Here is a 16210-nt window from a genome sequence, read left to right as displayed (position 1 = left end):
ATCCTTAAGTTGGAAGAGACATTTATTCTGACTTCGTGATTTTACAAATGAGGAAACAGAAACCGAGAAAAGGTAAATAACTTGCTAAAGGTAGAATCACAAGGTGAACATGGGGCTTCCTGACTTTTAGTTATTTGACCTGTTAGTTTGACTTCACTAAACAAAACTATCACTTTAATATTAAGCACCTGAAGGTCATATTGAATAAAGTTGGTAAAAACTACTTTTTTCCTGAGATCTTTTTCAAAAAGAGCACATTGAAAGAGCAAGAAAATATATGTCAAATTTAAATGAGCCATAGTTTGGTTACACATGATTTGGTTCTTAGAACCCCAAAAGAATAGGTAAGTATTATATATATGTTCACATAAATGTAATAGATATAATTTCTAAATTCTAAAATTATAAATGATAGGATGAGATGAAATACATTTAAATTGCTGTTGGAAGTTACTGGATAAGCCTCACACAACTATAAAATGTCCTCGAAAAACTGACTTATTTTTCCATAATGAGTTCATGCAGGGTGAAAAAAGTGTTAGTGGAAATTATCTTTATCACACACTTGAAAAGGCAGAGAGGCAAATCAGAAAAAGGATAGATTTAAATTATTTTTAAATCTGTCTCCTACGTGGTTTTGTTCAAACATCCTTAGGCCAGCTGAGATCAATCATTAAATAAATTCTTATATTAACACAAGGAAGCCAAAGTGATTTTCAACTTCAGTGTTACCTTAATTTGTTCATAAATATCCTGAGTCAAAGGAAATTAAAAAGAGCGCAGAATCAGTCTTTGAAAATATACCTATCTCATCAGTGATCAGTAGTTGTTAAGAGACTGGTGACCTTCTGGGTTATAACTGTCTGATCACCATAATGGTTACCTATTAGGAGTCTAAGACTCTACTTAGAAAAAAATATGGCTAGTGTAGGCTAAGGGACAGAACTTAGACTTTCAAATATAAGCACAAGAAATTTGTGAAAAGTTGTAGTTAAATATCTTACTAGCCAAATTAGCTGGAGTATAGAGTTCTGGAGAGATATCTGACATGAACTGGAGTGGGCAAAAATTAGAATTGAGGAGAAATGCCATTTTGATAAGACATAACCTGAGGATTGAACCAGTGGAAAAGAAGGAATAAAATATCCTGTGAAAGGATGGTTACTAGAAGCTGCAAAATAGTATGAGGAAAGAATAATTAAAAAGCTAGTAAATTTAGGCCTAGAAAACAGTAATGCTGAAAGTCTTTCTGGTCAAACAGCTAGAAATGGTTATTTTATAGTAATGTCCTTGCAGAATATTAGGGAATTAGATTTTGTTCTCACAATATTATAATAGAAATGAGAAAAAAGTGATACAAGGACAGTTCAGAGGTGTTCCCAGTGAAAGTTCACAAGGTCTCCTTCAACTAATTCATAAAACTCAGTAATCCTCACATTCTTTCTGCTTTTATCCCTCATCCCTGCCACTCCACACCCACATGCACTCCTGCTGCCACTAATTTCAGTGCAAGCATCCACAAGGGTAAATTAAATAACCAGAGCTTTTTGTCATCTTGAGACAATCAAATTGCTAAGACATGTGAAGCAATACCTACACTGTGAAGCATTATAAACCTTAAATATTTAATTCAATTTAGCCCCCAAATGGAGCAAATGGCATCTAATCACTTACATCTCAGTAATGTTGATAATAGTTGGAGGGAGGGAGGGAGAAAGGAAGGAAGGAAGAGAGAAAGAAAGAGAGAGAGAGAGAAAGAAAGAAAAAGAAAGGAAAGAAAGAAAGAAAGGAAAAAAAGACAGACAGGAGGGAGGGAGGAAGGAAAGAAGAAGGAAGAAAGGAAGAAAGAAAGAAAAGAAATATTTCCTTAGACCAACCACTTGTTTTCTGCCTAGTCAATACTTACCCCTAAGTCCTATACCTTGAGAAAGGCAAGGTTTTCATTTCACCTTACATTCAAAGCAATATACGGGCCCAGCAAAATATTATTCTAGCAAAAAAGAATTCTCCACATAGAGTATAATTGTAAAATTCATTGTGCTTAGGGATTACATTTGTTAAATTCAGAAGAAGAAGGGCGCTTGGCACTTGTGCATTATTGGAAATTCCCCAAACACAGACAACAAAAGCTCAGTCAGTTTAATCAAATTATCAGCTTTTCCTCAGTCTGTGTTTAGTCTGTGTTTGTCTAATGTCCGGGTGCATATTTTCTACTTAAGAAAATCAATAAATCTGCTGCTTTAAAAAAAGGCACATTTCAAATGCAGTATACAGCGTATTGCACTATCTGATCCAGCAATCTGTCTGCCTCTGCCCCACAGAAGGAATGAACAAGAAATATGTCTCACGAGCTTATGAGATGGCTTAGAAACTCATGTACGAAGGCGAAAAGAAATTATACCATTGAGATGTGCACACCGTTCGCTTGATGCAGAAGGGTGGCATGAAATGCATACCTGAAACTTCTTTCTGCTGTTTTGAATGGTTTTACATATTAGGGGCAGAATTAACATGACCTTAGCAATGAAGTCATTACAATAGGGTTCTTAGGTAGAGTATTTATTCTTGTAATATTCTTTCATCAATGTAATTATTACTTCTGTGTTTACCTTGAGGTCTGACATCATCTCTTCCTTTATCTGTTTTTGCTCTGTAAATATTTGAGTGGTCATTCTGATGCATGATATACAATTTCTCTAACTCTGAGGAATGATCCTTTTGTTCAGGGAGCAGGTCCTCATGTCCAGGTTGCTCTCAGGTTCTCTGTTGTTCTCTCTTTATTTGCAGCAAAACTTCATACGTAAAAAGCACAAGCAGTTGTTTACCTAAATCATTTAAAATGTTAATACTTTTGATAAATAAGTAGTATATCCTTGTTTATAAAGACCACCTCACTAATAAAACAAATCAAAGCCCAAGTTTTTCTTCAACCCAGATAGAAAAATTCAGAATTTTGATAGTAAGAACTTAGGTCATTTATTTCCATGGATTAATTCTAGCTGTATTAGAATTAGTGCCGTTTCTCACTCAGAAGTGTGGGCCTCTATTCAAAAAATGTGAAAGGATATAAAGAATAGAGACATTCTAAGAATAAAATAAAATTTCTCCTATGGATTGAGATGTATAAACTTATCAGAAAATAGATGCTACTCTTCTTAATAACAATCAATAAATGATTCACTGCCATGTATAAATTATTATATTAGGGCTTTTTGCCCTAAAGATTTATTCAACATTAACCCTTTGAAATGAGCTTGTCATGATACAAGTTTTTAATCTCATAACCAGTACTTATGGCTCTAAATAAGTTGTTTGGGGCAATGACAGTACACTGGGTTTGGTTGCTAAAGAAATGTTATTTACTCAACTCCTGTGTGTTTTTGGCAGTGAGAAGATAGGGGAAATTCGTAAAATTCACATTCCAATGAGTTTGTCAAATATTAATAATTGCCCAAGTAATTCATGACGTTTTCATTGATACGTGTGCTTATGCCCACATTGTCAGGAGACAATACGTGAGCAAATACTGGGGAAGGAAGAGGAACTTAGAACAGCAATCTAAATTAGTTATCAGTAAAGAGAAACTTTGATTAGCTAAATCCTTCCCCCTCTCCCAACATTTGATAGCAAATATTTGCTTTGTTTACTATAAAAATTCAGAAGTCTCCGTCGTCAAATAACTTTGTTGCTTATTTCCAATGATTCAGGGGAATATTTTCATTTTTGATACAGAACTCTCTGGATCTGGTTTGCTGTTTTTCCCCCCTCTGTTGTTTATGTGAAGAATTTCTAGTCAGGGTAAAAAAAGGTGTTGCTTGTGCAGAGAATTCGTTTAGTGGAGCAGGCTAATAGGCTGACCAGTCATTAACTAAAACACAGCTGGGAAGAGGCTATAATCCCCCAATTTCCTTCACAAATGCAGTAAATAAATATTCAAATGAAGCAGTGCACACATTTGCATATGTGTTAAACAAAAGCCCAGCTGAAGATTTGGTTTAAAAGCTCAGCTAATGTTTCTCCCTTTTCTACCTACAATTCCTCTACCTGAAGAGTCTGTATTTTACAAATGTCCCCATACTTATCCCAAAATAGAAGTCCCTTTTACATCAAGAATTATCTTAGAAATCTTCTCTCTCGCTGACCCCCATTAGCTCCTTCATTGAACCTCATTTTAACAGGAATAAAAGCCTCCTATAAAATTAAGTCTCTTCTTCCAGTGTTTTACATTTTGTTATCTTTAATGTGTAATATGCCATTGGCATTCTTTGCATTCTGCTGCTTTGTGAGTAGAACACTATTTTTTAAGACCCCAGAGCAGGAAATACTTAGGAAATAAAACTCTGAGGCTTGACCATGGTACATCCAATTTGTTAACCCCATGGCTCTAGGAAGCAGATTGAAATCAGCTTCCGAAATTCTTTAGTCTGTCCTCAGCTTTCAAGCAAATGATGTAACATAGGATGCCATTCGGTTAATTATTCCTCAGAATGAGCCTCAATATTGTTACAAATTCCCCATTCTGCTTCTTTCCCTCTCCTGCTCTTATTCCATGATTGCAGTTTCTAGAGTTAGATTCTAGGGCACACCTGACCTTAGGCTCTTCTGGGTTGCTTATCCTGAAGCTGTGTGAGTTCCTCCCAAGGTGAAGAAATATAATTAGAAGAAAAAGAGATCATTCAGTAAGAAGCCTAAGGTAGGACACAAGGGGTTACTTTCTAGGGGAAAAAAATAGATTAAAAAAATATTTAAAAGTGATTCTGAAAAAGACAAGGAAAAAAGAGTTCTGCAGTAGAAGAAAGAAACATGAAAAATTAGCAAGGTAAATTGACTTTCACTTGTTTTCAGTCCTGCTTATGACTCTAGCAGGTTTGCCCCAGCTTTCCCTTCCCCAGTGGAGAAAGAAAAATAAGTAGAAAGGAGCCAAGCACCCAAGGAGTTTCTAGGTTAAAGTGAATTTGTACTTTTTGTTCTAGTTGTAAGAAGTGGACTCTAATTATTACACACAGGTATAAAGACATATACAAAGATGTGCGTGTGTGTGTGTGTGTGTGTGTATCCTGTATGTATACATATATATGTGCATACTCTATATAAATACAAATGCATTCATTTGGAAAACACTGACCCTCAGCAAAGTGAGGTACATAGATTTGAAATCTGCATCTTATAAGGAAGTGGGTTAGTTACAGAAAAACTAAATTAAAATTTGGGCCTTTAATATTCTATTTTAAAATAAGTAATAGAGAAATTATTTTGCCAACCTATGTTTAAATGCAGGCAAGGACTCTCTATTAGTGCCTTGTTACTTGCTATACAACACCCTGTTTTAATTCTGCTACACTTAGGAACAAGTGTAGCTTAAACAATAAAGCTTCTGAGAGCTGAGATAATAAAAGATTTTTTTCTTCTCACACAATCACATTTACAATGCATACTCATAGGGAGAAAGTCACTATCACATAAATGATAATGCTTTGTATTTTTAACAAAACCATGTTGGTGTATTTTGTGTTACCCTTTTTTCACAAGTAAATTTTTTATTCCTGAAGAAAATAAAAGCATTAATACTAGGAGGCGAGTTCAAACATACACTCTAGCAGATATTATCAAAGTACAAAAGGCACTTTAAAGAATCAAGTCGTGTGAATTGTGCTGTGTATCTATGAGCATTATTTTGTAGAGGCTTTAAAGCTTTCAAAATGCATGTAAAACATGGCAAAATAACAATAGAGATTTCTCAGGTTTTTATCTACTTTTTCTGCTTATTTCCTTAACAGGTTGTTAATAAAAAAAAAAAATTCCTAGTAAAGCATACATTGGAGAAGAACTGAGTTACCTTATTTGATCATACAAAAGCTTGACAAGATAAAGTGCCCAGAGGAACACCTGTTGAATTTCAATACAGCTTTTTGTTTACTTGCCTGTTATTTCAGTTGAAGTTTTTGTGAAAAGTGGTACCTCCCCATTTAGTTTTATTATCCTCAAATCTTCTGAAAGCTTAACCTAAGGGGTGACAGAAAAGTCTGATAGCACATATTCGTCCATAGCCACATAAGTGTAGCTCCTCCATAAATTAATTAAAATTGGGGACACATTGGAAATGCCCCCTAAAAAGGAACCATAATAATATGATTTCTCATTTTTATAGGAGGTAAACTATCTTGCAAATCAGTTTCAAATGAATTATCTCTTGATTTTCACATTACTCTCTGTTGTTGTTTATTGCATCTGTTCCTTTAAGCACAAAAATTATTTTATAATTACTTTTTTTATTCTTTCTTTTCATTATTGTAAAGGCTACAAGTCACATGAAATTGTGGTGTTGTGCGTTGGGTTAATACCTCCTAATCGGCTACATATAAAAGCTTCTGGAATTCATGCGAGTAATCATAAGCTATAAAGTGACAAAATCTAGCAGGGAGAAACTGAGCAATTCAGTCATCGTGGCAGGGAGATTTTCTATCAGCCCTTCTGTCTACGTAAACGCAGTGTGTCCAGCAGCCCGGTCTGAGGTCACGGCTGCCCCAAAATTGGAGTGGTTGGGGATATTTTGGGATGCTTTCATTAGAAGGTACAGAGTACAGTTAAGAAACAGGCTTGGGGCGCCAGCATATGATTATGGCAAGACGGGCTGACCACTGGGAAATTGCTGAGCCAACAGGCTAGGGAGCGGGACTGACCTCCCCTGGGGCCAAGTCCACAGAGAGTCACCACCCAGCACACCTTCTAAGGGGTAATCTCAAGCACTCAGTGTTCCAAAGACTCATCTGAGCAACAGATGTTTTTGTGAGACAAAAGTATTATACATTTGCAAAGGCTCTGTTTATGAATCTTCTTGCCTTTCTATTTTTAAAGGTGCTATATCCAAAAAAATACTCCTGATATTTACTTTAGAATGATCCAGCATCCTTGCTGCCTATTCCACTGGTGGTGGTGGTGGTGGTGGTTGGTGGGGGTGTGGAGTGGTAGTTGCTGAAGAGCCTTAACCACAATGCAAGAGTCACACTAAGCAGGCTGCAAGTTACCAAGAGCTTGTTCAGAGAACTGTTATATAAAGCAGGTATTTTTTTAGACTTCTTAAATTTAATGACATTTAATGCTTCTGGATAAAATCCTTCCAATTTCAATTTGTGGTTAACAAAATATTTCTTTTCTTCCTGTGCTCCATGTTTCTTAGAGCACCCAAACTTGATGTTTTTTTTTTTTCCTCTCTTGATTTTCAAGCAGCTTGTTTACACAAAGCATGGGAAAGAGTTAAAATGAGAGAGAATTTAGAGAAGGTGTCATTTGATAACCATGACAACTCAGGAGGCAATAAGAAATTTGGAATCTAATATTTGTTTTATGAGCAATAGAAAACCTGGCAATTGAAGCAACAGTCCTCTGTTACCTGGCATAGTTAGCACATTGTTGAAATAGAATAAATCTGAAGAAAACGGGAAAATGTTAATTTGATAACTTGGAAAGGAAAATGCATAATAAAAATCCACTAATGTCACTTTTTATCATGTTACAACATCTCACATCTCTATTTGAAAACAAATGATGCTCTCATGGCCATCCATTCTCCACCCTTGCTTCCTGTCCCATCCCTAATACACATGACACACCCCTTCATGAGGTTTTTGCTTAGGTAATAGTGTGTATGTTTTTTTGAAATAAGAGGGGAAAAATGAAATAAAATGCTAAACAAAACCAATGAATAATGATAGGCTAAAACAAATTCTGTTAAGGCATTGACTCTTAGGGTGTCAGGGAGTTCAAGTTAATTCATTTTGATTTTAATTAAATGTCTTGAGCCTTCATGAGTCAAAATTCTTCTTTCAATTTTCCATGCTATAAGAAGCGGAAGGGGTATTTTATATCAACCAGAACAAAGTTCAGATCAACAGTAACTGTGATGGTCAAGTTTCTGCCCAAAATACAACAAATCAATGCTAATGAAAATTAAAGTTTCTACAGAAAAAGTAAATTTATAAAAAAGTCAGGCCCTAGTTGCTGCTTTATAGTTCGTCCTCATTTGAGTACGTGTGTGAGTGTGTGTGTGTGTGTGTGTGTGTGTGTCTATGTGTGTGTTTATATACGTGCACGTACTTTTTCTGGATAAACATTTGCCTCTTCTCTAATTTATTTCCTCCCTTATTGTTTCTTTCCCTTTCCTCTTTTAAATATATCTTAAGGTCTTCTTCAGCAATTCCAGGCCATCTGTCCTCACCATACTAAATAAGCATTCATGGACACATGGCTGCCTCCTCCAGACTGACAAAGGCTCTTTAGTATAGCTAAGAGAAATGACCCAACAGCAGTGGTAAAGAGGCCTAAAAATATTTAAAGTACAAAAAAAAAAAAATAGCTAGACCCACCAACTTTCTCTTTACTTTACTCCCACTTTTTCTTAAGTTTATTTTATGTTTTACCATTGGAATCTGCCCTAACAGAATTCATTTGCATAATTGCCTGCCAAATTAGATATAAGCCCACTTTTAAAAAATTCTTATATCATACAGGAGAAATTAATAATAAAAAATACATATGGTTGCATATATCCCCATGCAGTATAATTGGCAGACACTGAAAAGACAAGAAAAGTGAAGGTGATTCTGTTTAAGAAGCACCCCTGAAATTTCTACTTCTATAGGAGATGCAAGGGGGTTGGTAGAGATATACATTTTTAGCAGTTTAATAAGACTGTACCCAATGAGCAGATATGCTTTCAAATAACTTACATAAATTATAAGGCATAAAAGGACACACAGTTTTTAAAAAGATATTCAGAGGATTAAAATTTTATATAAAAGCCACCTTCCTTTTCTGGTTGACCAATCTTTGATTTTTTTTTTTTTCATGCTCTATGGAAAATTGACTTGTTTTACTCCCATTGAATGTGATCTTCCTATAGAAGTTTGTTAGTTTATTAAAGCATTTTATCTAATGAAAAATATTTTAATTGGATGTAAATTATCGCTTTATTTTTTCACAACAGATGCTGTGTGAATTACATGAACTTATATGAATTTCTGAGCTACTCATAAGTATTCAGAAAACTGCTAAAACCTGTTAACTGAATAGAAGATAAGATATTCCTATCCTCTTTATGGACTAAAACTTATGTAAAACTCATTAGGCATTTTTTTTCCTGAAACTTAAGAAATTATGTGTAAGCCAATGTTTCTTCATTCTTACACCTATACTGTGTATACTTGCATCTATACTAAGTATAGCCCAAAGTGAAGTCTTCTAGAACTTAAGTTACAAAATGGCTGAAAACACTACGTATCATGTTCTCTGTGTTAAAGAGAAAACTTTGCTCATCATTACTGTTAACTAAAGACCATCACAAATCTTTTCTTAGAGTGCTCTTGTCTTATTTCCAGCTATTATTAGTGAATTTGCTGGGAAAAAAAAATCTGCTTCTTTAAAAAATCTACAGTAAAAAATTTTCACAAATTGTATTTTTATAATTTCCAGAAAGAAAAGAATATTTTTAGCTGGTCCTTAAATTATGATGGCACAAACAGCAAATAGTCCTTTTAATGCAAAAAAACAGAAGTCAGAGAAATTATCTCATCTATTTTGAAACACAAATCAGGATTTTTAGTTTTACAAACCCTCTTTCAAAAATCTTGATGTACATGGTATTAGAATTGATCTCATGACTGCTTGTATGTGTGTAAGAGTGGGTGACTGTGTGCATGTGTGTGTGTGTGTGTGTGTGTGTGTGTGTGAGAGAGAGAGAGAGAAAGCAACAGAGAGTGTGTAGAGTGGGTAGAAGCGATGAGGTGGGAAAGAAGGAACTGAATTTGGTGATAAATTTCATTAAGCAGTAGGTGTTCATCAGTGTGTGTCTTACAGTGTTCAGTGTTTTTTTATAGAATGTTTTCCCCCTTCAAAAAAAAATCTAGTGGGTGTTCAGTGGGTTCTTTTGTTGTTCAATCTGTTCATTAGAATTTTGCAACAAATCTTAAATGAGGAACAAAGTATGGTAGATAGGTCTTATTTTAAAATTTAGAAAATGTGAATGCCAAAATCAAAGTCAGAATTATAAACACGAGTGGAAAAGTACCAAAAGATTTATGTGCTTCGGGAAGGAAAAAAAAAAAAAAAAAAAAAAAGCACAGCACTCTCTGAGAAATATAAAGCTAGAATTAGAGATGTGTTCGGGAACTGATTTGGGAAGAAAGCAGGATCAAGCAGCAGTACTCTGTACAGATAGTAGATAAAATGCCCATACATTTACGGTTTCATTTTGGCTGACAGGGAGAGAGCAAATTATAGTTTTAACTCAAGAATTGTCCAAATCCTGGGTAAATGGGTAGAGATTAAGGGACTGCTTCATCTCTACTATACCAAACCTTTTTTTTTAACGGAAGAAACGAAGTTGGAAAGAAAGATTAGGGAGTGGAGACATCTGGCTCTGAGGGTCAGGCCAACCCTCCCTAAATATGATTTAAGCTGTGAGCTACAAATGTAAGGCATTTCTTTTACATTTGTAGACCCCATTAATTAAATTTTCTTCAGTAATTATTTTCAGTTTATTGTGTCAAATTCTTGAGGAATATCAATGGATAAATTTGCACTTACATCTATATATTTAAAGTTAGTTTCATATGAGAAAAATAATTGGCCGAGTACTTCTAGATAATCCAATTGAAAATAAGCCCCAAATTAGTGAAGCACCAATTGCATACTCTGGGAAACAACATAAAATTATGGCGTAATGCAGATGGTAAATCAAAAGACCTATATTATAAATTATTACCCTACTTCTTATCAGGTATATGCCCCCTCATCAAATTACCCACCTCTCTAAGCCTCAGCCTCCTCCTCTGTCATCAGAGGATAATTAGTGTTCCATCAGGTACTTATTATGAACACTAAACATGATAATCCATGTAAAGTGCCCAAAAGAGGTTTGGGCCCATAGTGGGTGCTTAGAAAATGTAAAGTTCCCCACCTCTGTCTCACTCAACCTGGACTGGTACAGGATCAGTTTAATCACCAGAAAAACGATTGCTTAAGAATTTTCTGGAACAATTAGATATTTTTAGTATTGAAGTTAAAAGTCTTCTTAATAAAGACTATGGTCAATGCAAGGTGGATTTTCATATTTTAAAGATGTTTGAGGGTAACTCTGGTAGGGGAGTTTTCTTCTAAAAATCCCCTACTGAGAACAATAACTATCATGAGTTCTAATAGGGTAGCAAAATTACCACTTCACTAACAAATTCTGCTTAATTCATGTATTTACAGTGCCATTCCATAGATTCACAAAGAGGACAATATGAATATGGACTATAAACCATTCAAATAATACTTTGAGTTGTGATATTGTCACAGCTGAACAAATTATGTATATATATGCAGATAACATATTTTGCTAAAGTGGGGATTATTATTACTTTACAAAATGACTACTGAATTTCTCTCTTAATATTTGACAATGAAAAATAAATTCAAGTTGTTTTAAATTGAGATATTTGTGTTACCTATTATAATAAGTAAATAACATATTATTGAAATAAGGCAATTTTGAAATTAATACCTATATTTAATTTGAGGAGAATGCTTATTTCTAGACAATTATTTTAACTCTGTGAAATTAACGAATGTTTGTTACCTTTAAAATTTCCTATAAAGGCTTTCTATATCGGTACATATGATATAGATGGAGCTGACTAGTAAATCTTATGTGAAACCACATGTTATAGAAAAATTGTTATTCGGCAAATGAGAAAAAATAACTTGAAAAAATTTTACCGTACTATAATACTTCATAAAATTTTTAATTTCATTTCTGTGGCTTTAGAAAAAGAATTTACTTCTAGTGCATAATATAAAGAATACACTTTATTTAGATTTTTCTGGACATCATCATGGCCTTCTGCCAAGTAAGTCCATAAGTGTGGAATTTTATTGTAGTAATTCTGGAGAAATAGTATGAAGAAATATAATGACGTTTCTTGTCATAACTTAAAAATTGATAAATGTCCATTTTTAGCTCTTTACAGTGTCTTTTTCACTTTAAACAGATGAACATGTCTGTGTGCACACATAGGCACACACATGCACACACACACTCCTTTGGTATGCATTTAACTGTGTTCATAGAAATACCTTTGAAGCTATTGTTCTGGGCTGATCTCAGAAATAAACAGAAACATAGCAAGGTTGTTTTAACATTACATGTGTTCTATTTGACCTATATTAAAAAGGGTTCAAATATTTTTGAGGCCTAGAAAAGCTTAGTGGAACTGATATCACTTCACAAACATTCCATAGGGCCAACATCTAACTTTGCTTTCCACTTACAGCAGAAAGTTTAAATTACTGTGGAAACAGAATCACAAATACTTTGCCAGAATCTGTTATATAAAGTAGTAGTGATTACTTTCTCTTATTGTCAGACAGGAGAATACCACATAAGTAAAGGAGACAGAGAGTAGCTCTAGGGAAAAAAGGGGGTGAAGTATATGAAGAAAAAGCCTAATACAATGGAAAACTAAAGGGGCCTGGCTGACAATGAACATTTTTTCATAAAACTTTGGTTTGATTTACAAGATAACAAGTTAAAGAAATCATTTCTGGCTAGTTCAGGCAGTGAAATAGTTCATCTGAATTGGTCTAAGTGTGCATTTGAGTTTCTGTCTGGAGAACATGAGTTGACCATAAATTCCTGATTCTGCATTTTAGCCAGAACAGTCTATCTTATTCTGGTGAAGAGGTTTGAAGCATTATCTTCATTATAACCTCTGATTCTACAAAAACTAAAGAGTAATGTTCTTTATATATATATGTGTGTGTGTACATTTTAAAATTGAATGTTAAATTGATGCAGTGTCAAATATATTTCAATAAAAAATGGTATTCTTTGAATTTCTATAAATTACACTCTGAGGATAACCAGGACAGGATAGTTTATACTGAGATAAGCTCCAATATTGCATTTGATTAGCATAACAAAAGGGTGCTTCTTGCTAGTATTAAATGTTCCTTACAAGACAACTGGGTACTCTGTTCTGTCTTGTCACTCCAGGCAGATGAAGCTTCTACCATTTGGAAAATTGCTAGTTTCCCTGGCACAAGTAGGGAACAACAGCAAACTGAACTTGTAAAGATTCCATCTTGAAATGACACCTGTTACTTATCCTCACATTTCATTAACCAAAGCAAGTCATAAGAACATAAATGTTTTTCATGTCATGAGGACAGGGAAATGCAATTTTACCATGTGACCAAAAGAAGAGATACTAGTGACCAATCACATGAAACAAACCAACCAGTGAGAAGGCTGAACGATTTTGTCCATTTCTATTGTTGTTTATAGTTCTGTGGAACCTATATTGATGAATGTGGTCACAATTAAGGTGTAATTTATCCTTTATAGTCTTGTTGTAGAAAACAAAAATAGCTCCCTACTTATTGAGATCCATTTCCCTTTCCTTTTTTCCATAAAAGACAAGCCACTGGAAAATTATTGGACTTGTAAAAACTTAACTTTACAATAAATAACATGGAGTCTAGTCCCTAAGTCTCATTGTACACAGTATAGCAGAGCTATGGGTTTTTGGTTTTTGTTTTGTTTTTTGTTTTTTTTTCCATTTATTTTGTATGTTCTTTCTTTCTCTGTTGAAAGTCAGGGCTCTTTGCTTTATATCCCAAAATGTCCTTGGATTGACATCGCCATTATGGCTCCAGTTGTTATTGCTGTGCTGTTGCCAAGGCAGCCAAAATATAGAGCTGGGTTCAAAGTAGTAACTGGGTGTGTAAGATGGTAGTCACTTCCACTCGCTCATGAATACAGCTGCTCTGAATGTGACAAATACCATTATCATCATGGGTCTTGTTACCTCAAACCACAAGGTGCTATCTGAACAAATGCTTGGTTTTAACTGTCAGATTCTTGGATGTGTCACATTTTTCTTTGGATCTTTGGGTTATTGTAACAGCTGTTTGTAAACATTGTAAAGCTCACAATAGATACAGAATGGGTAAGAATATTTTGACCCAAATGTCTGCCCTCTGAACCATTATAAGGAATGCAGCATGTCTGCTGACACTTAAAGCAGTAGATTTAAATAGCAACCAGGATCAACTTCCAGCTGAATAAGTCAATAGGCATTTTCAGTTTCTGACTCCATCTGGGTCAGTTTTCTTTCACTGGCTGGTCTGGGAAAATCCAAGGGTGTTCAGACTTTAAATGAAAAAAAGAGTAGCAAATAGGTATTACCAATAAGATTTTGTCTGGGCAGTGTTTTCTCTAAGAGTCTAATATATCCACTTCGATAGTTAAAGTTACTAGTGCTTGTTGAACAGCAATCTTTTTCTTTAGAAACAGGGACACGGGCAGCTTTAGAATTTGTCATGCTCTGATCTCTTTCATTCTGAAAATACCCCATGCTATTTTATGTAGTGGTAATGAGTTAGATATTTCTAGTGCTCGCCTGGGTAAGCAGTCATGAGGGCTGTTGTAATAAATAAATAGTAAGAGCACACTGCTCTGATAATAGCAACTTTCATTGAAGGATGTGAATGTGCCTTGCAAAAGAGTGATACAGAATCCTTAGAAAGGCTTTTATTAGCAGAAATGTAACACAATTTTAAATGGAGCAGTAAGGCAGAATGGAGAAATCATCTCTGACATTGTGTTTCTAGTATCAATTGTAATTTTGGACACCCTGGCTCTCAACCTAAGCAGTTAAGAAGCAAAGAAAAATTCCCAGACAGAAATGCACTTACAGCACATTGATTATAGGAAATCTTGACCTCGGGATTTCTAGATTTTGAAGATGCCACATATCTGCCAACAAATTGTATCAGACAGCCACCAGTGGAAGTATCCAACTGCTATATATAGTGGAAATTTTACTTAGGATTAAAAAAAATTCTTACATAATAGGCATCCTTTTGTTTACTCTTCACAGAATAATTAGATATATTATAGCTATGACCTACAAGAGTTAAAGAAGTTTTCTACCAAGCTTGCTTAAATACAGTAAAATATCTCTGTATATATACTTATACTACATATTTGCTTGTATTTATACATACAAAGGGCTATAACAATAGAGATATTTCATATATTTGTTTCTAGTCAGTAGCATTGGTGGTATGGTGGTGAGCATAGCTGCCTTCCATATATTTGTTTCTAAAATAAGAATTTTCTTAAAGAAAATTAATCTCTTCTTACTTAAAAAACATATTTAGCACATAATTAAAGTTAGGATTAAGTATATAACCACCAGGGTAAGGTAATTTAGGTACGTGCTGGATAACCAGACAAGTCAGGCTAAGATTTAAGTTCACTTTGGTTAATAGAGAACTGACTGAATGTGGGACATATGATTTCATTTTAAAGGTGCAGGGGAATCCTTTTAATGTTTTTTCATGTGATGTTTGGACAAACTGAAGTATGTTCTAAACACACACACACACACACAAGGAGAATCTCAAACTGAAACTGGCAAGGTTGTATTCTGCCGTTTTTATATGGTGATGCTGTTTGTCAGGTAAGAGTCTATTTCTTCTCTATTGCCCTCTGCATCTCTTTGTATTATTCTAGTCTGTCTTTCTAGATTTTAATCCTGCTCCAAAGTTCCTAGGAGCATAAGTTTAGTGCCTCTGAGAACGTAGGGATTTTATAAAGTGCCATTCCATAGATTTTACTTTTTATCTGTTGTTACAACTTTTCTAGACTGGAGTCCTAAAGTGCTTTGGACTATATAATGTCATGTGGATATCAGTATATTACTCATCCTATGTAACATGAAAGCAAATATCCATCCTATCAAGGGATTTGTTCACAGAATTTTCTGTAGAAATAATGTTACAAATGGTCACTATGTTTTTAAATTCACAGAAAAGGGATAAAAACAAATCTTCACCTCGTATGTTACATTCAGTATCCCTGTTCCCCACCCAGACACCTCTTCTCCTGGTCAGAAATGTCAGGCTCTTAGAATAGTGATCTTGGCTTTGTTAATAGAAAATGATCTGAGAGTACGAATTCCCACTAGTTCATGAAAGTTGTCAGCGACTGTTAATCCCTTAAACTCCCAAAGTTGAGTGTAGTTAGAATAATTGTTGCTTACATAAATCATGAATTTGTAGAATCCTAACACAACATAATAAACCAAAGTTTAAATTGTTCAGATAATATGTTGAAGAATTACTTTTCAGTTAGTATGTGAGATCATACCAGTCAAAAATGTTA

General features: G+C 34.5%; 2 protein-coding genes across 6 annotated transcripts in view; one reads left to right on the top strand and one right to left on the bottom strand.

Moving 5' to 3' along the window:
• The window catches only part of LOC110259421 (uncharacterized), a 574595-nt gene that overhangs the window by 209845 nt on the left and 348540 nt on the right, over nucleotides 1–16210 (bottom strand). The window contains exons 5-6 of one of the 5 annotated variants that reach the window (XR_014838271.1): nucleotides 5922–6003; nucleotides 2610–2825 (exon numbers count right to left, since the gene is read on the bottom strand). The exons of 1 other annotated variant lie outside the window; for it this stretch is intronic. The gene's annotated coding sequence lies outside the window, so the exon portion shown is untranslated. Of the gene's footprint in view, nucleotides 1–4; nucleotides 2849–5921; nucleotides 6004–16210 lie in introns of those variants that run through there. 3 more of the 5 variants (XR_014838266.1, XR_014838265.1, XR_014838270.1) reach the window with 3 other exon arrangements.
• The window catches only part of LOC110259422 (endogenous retrovirus group K member 9 Gag polyprotein), a 789250-nt gene that overhangs the window by 663973 nt on the left and 109067 nt on the right, over nucleotides 1–16210 (top strand). The gene's annotated exons all lie outside the window — the stretch shown is intronic.

Source organism: Sus scrofa, chromosome 2, assembly GCF_054392235.1.
Source record: "Sus scrofa isolate SSC_HxYL_T2T_F1_AM1 chromosome 2, Sscrofa_HxYL_maternal_Yorkshire_Landrace_v2.0, whole genome shotgun sequence".
Classification (NCBI taxonomy): Eukaryota; Metazoa; Chordata; class Mammalia; order Artiodactyla; family Suidae; genus Sus; species Sus scrofa.
Note: the sequence above shows the minus strand (reverse complement) of the source record. Positions and strands in the feature narration are given on the sequence as shown.